The sequence below is a fragment of the Lygodium microphyllum genome, chromosome 5 (genome assembly GCF_053477565.2).
Source record: "Lygodium microphyllum isolate KBCC chromosome 5, Lygodium_microphyllum_v1.1.10, whole genome shotgun sequence".
Classification (NCBI taxonomy): domain Eukaryota; kingdom Viridiplantae; phylum Streptophyta; class Polypodiopsida; order Schizaeales; family Lygodiaceae; genus Lygodium; species Lygodium microphyllum.
The window spans coordinates 126,060,795-126,064,226 of NC_141139.1; the positions used below are offsets into that span (position 1 = coordinate 126,060,795).

General features: G+C 42.9%; 1 pseudogene; it reads left to right on the forward strand.

Annotated features, from left to right (window-relative positions):
• Positions 1–203: 203 nt before the first annotated feature.
• On the forward strand, positions 204–855 carry LOC148036373 (uncharacterized; annotated as a pseudogene).
• Positions 856–3,432: the final 2,577 nt, after the last annotated feature.

Here is a 3,432-nt window from a genome sequence, read left to right on the forward strand (position 1 = left end):
GAGGATTCCTTGAAGAAAATGATGAAATTTTCACAGGTCTCATGAAGAAGCCTCGATAATTCTTACAAAGATAGATGAGTTTTTTTTTCAAGCATGGAGTGGATTATGATGAAAGAGAATTCGAGTCAAGTATACTTATTGGGGAGGAGCTGCAACTTCTTGTACTGTAGCCCATTAGACTTCCCATTGAGGCTCTAAAGGCCATGGAAGAAAAAGATCTTTTGATTATGATAGACATAGGCAAGATCATGAATATGGTTATATGGGATGCGACAAATAATGTTGAAAAGTTCACCATTGTTGATGCTCTTCTCTAGCTACTCAAACAAATCTGAGAGAATTGGAACAAAGTTTGTGTTTGGAAGTTGGATGTGGTAGTGGCTACGTTATTACATCTTTTGCACTTATGCTTGGTGATACCAAAGGAAAGGTGCAATTTCTGGCTGCAGATACTAGTGCAAGCTGCAGTAAACACCACAACGCAACTCTTAAAGCCCATCATGTCCATGCTGATGTAGTTGTTGCAGATATGGTTTTGGGACTTATGAAACAAGTAGCTGGAGCAGTTGATGTGCTGGTTTTTAATTCTCCTTATGTACCCACACCAGAAGATGTTGTTGGTGTTAGTGGGATTGCTTCTCCTTAGGCTGGTGGTGCTAGAGGAAGGGCTGTCATTGATCGCATGCTGTAGTTGATTCATTGTTATCTAGCAAGGGTTTGTTGGTGACTATGATAGCAAACAAACCTGGGGGGATCTGCCAGATCATGAGACAAAAGGGGTTTGCATCACGAATTGTTGTACATCGTTATACTGAAGATGAAAGCTTGCCGCAAGAGTTGGGTATGAGCATGTGAAAATCAAACGTCCGCAGCCCCAACCTGCTTTATTGTCATCAAACTCTTCGTCAAACATTACCAGCGTACATGTCAATCAAGTGGCTTCTGAAGGCCAGGCTGTTGAGAGGCGAGTGACACAGGTGTTTATAGAAGGGATCCGAGACTGTCGTCTCTGCTATTCCCACTCGGACAGTAGACTGAGACGAGAAGAACTAGAGGCGCGATATCATTGTGATCAGTTTGATGGCAGAGTCAGTCATGCCGGCACCAGCGGCCATGCAGCTTTTGATGATGGTTCTAATTGCACTGTCCCGAGTGCAGCTAGCTCATGCCGATAATGATATGTATCATCGCCATGGCGAAGGTAGTACTGCAGCGCCGGCCGCAGCTACAGCTTTCCGTGCGATTCTTGCTTTCGGGGATTGTCTCACAGAAGCGGGCAACGCCCTCATCGCCAGCAACGGCACGAACTTCCTCTCAGGGAACCTGCGCTGCGACGAGACCTACTTCCACCACCCCATCGGCCGATTCTCTGATGGCCGCCTCGTCGTTGACCTTTTAGCTTAACGCTTGGCGTTGCCATTGACAGTGCCGTTTCTATCAATAGCGGACACAAGCGGGGCTCGAATCAACTCATCATACTGGAAATCAAATTTGTTAACTTTGCAGTAGCTGGCTATATTGCTCTGAATGTCTCCTACCTCCAGAGCGAATACAACATCGCCAGCTTCACCCCTTTCTCTCTCAATACTCAGATCGAGCAATGGCTGCCGATAATCTTGATGCAGGTGACGATTTGAATGATAACATGACTGCCGTTGATAATGGCATATGGCGGCCTATTCAACGATTTGGATGACGACTATTGACGGTGCAATAATGGCGGCCTGTGGTAATTGTTGACAAGAAAAATCATCATTATGAAAGCAGGCATTGGCGCGACTGATGACGCAGAAAACGGCAGAAGAGGACACGCAACCATGGCAACGTTTTATCAGTCACGGGTAGAGAAGAATTTTGAGAAGGCTAAAAGCTTTAACACTTTTGAGCTTTTTCAGAACGAAGTAAAGCTTTTCGAAAGCTTTCAACCCTTAAGGCCTTCCAGTTTGCAATGAACGTTAATAAAAGCTTATGTTACCCTATTTTCATGTTAAGCTTCTTGAATTCTTGATGAGAAGCTTCTTGTGAAAGTGAAGGCCTTGTGTGGTTCTATCCCATGTGAGTATCTTGTAACATCAAAGAGGCTTCTTGAATCTTTGATGAGGCCTCTTAAATCTTAATATGAGTTCCTTATCTTATTCTTTTTCTTGTTAAATTTCTTGTATTTGTGAAAAGAGTAGAGGGCTTCTTGCATAGTGTTCTTGCAACAAGCAAACTTCGAGAAGGAGAACTTCCGTCTTGCAAAGCGTCCGTGCGACGAGCAACTTTTTGCGAACTCCCATGCGTATCCCATGCGACAACAAAGTAAGACATACTGAATAATGTCCTTTGACTTGAACTTCATCTATTGGAGATATCCATGAAGAATGACAACATGCATAGGCAAAGGAGCCTTTTATAACATCTAAAGCTTCACCCAAAGCATGGGAGAAGTCTGACATATGGTGACTGCTAGAAGAATTTGTTTGGAGATACAATAAAGAAGGGCCAAATATACATGGGCATCATTAGTATCCTTGGTGAGCACAACTTCTTGATAGTTACCCTCATCAAATTAAATCAACTCAAAGAGGATTAGGTATAGAAATTACATGGCATAGCAGACAAAATGTGAGCAAGGACTAGAGAACACACAACAAATATGAGAAAAATAGAGACTACTTTAATTTCAAATGGAGTGATACAAACATGGCTATATCCATCTATGGGCTTCCACTGTGAAGCTTAGATGGTGATCCAAATATATGATAGGTGAAGAGCTCAAGGATAGCTAGAAGAACTTTCATTGGGTGAAAGATAGATTGACAATGGCTTTAGAGGGGTCTTCCTTTCATAGTAAGGGAAGGTAGTATCATTGACATGTCTAACCATATTATGAGTCTTTCCTAGTCAGCCAAGGAATATTCTCTTCACTATCGAGTTGGGGATGTTGCCGCTTCAAGGGGACTGCTGGCACCCCTAAGAAACCCTAGCCAGGGGCTACTTTTGCAGCCACCAAATCTCAAAAAAGGGACTCCTAGTAGCTCCCACACCTTGCAACTTGATGCATTGTGCCTCACATTGATACCAATATAACTACTCTATCTAATCCAAAAGCTAGATCCACAAAGGATACCTTTTTGCCATTTGATCATATAGACCTCATCTGACATACAAGTCAAGATGCACCCAATGTCTCTACTCATATATGGCTTCTCCTCATAATGTGGGCCTTACAATTCAGAACACAATGAATCATTGGTGGCACCTTAGGAGGGTGGGCATTGAGCAAATGTAATACCCCCCCCTCAATGTCCATCCGTAGAGGCGAACTACATTCTCGGCCAAATGTTGAGTCTTTGAAGATAAATTCAAATGAGATACTTCATAAGAGCTTTGGTGAAGATATTTTCTCCAATCTTCTCCGTTGGATAGTAGACTATAGCTTTACTATCC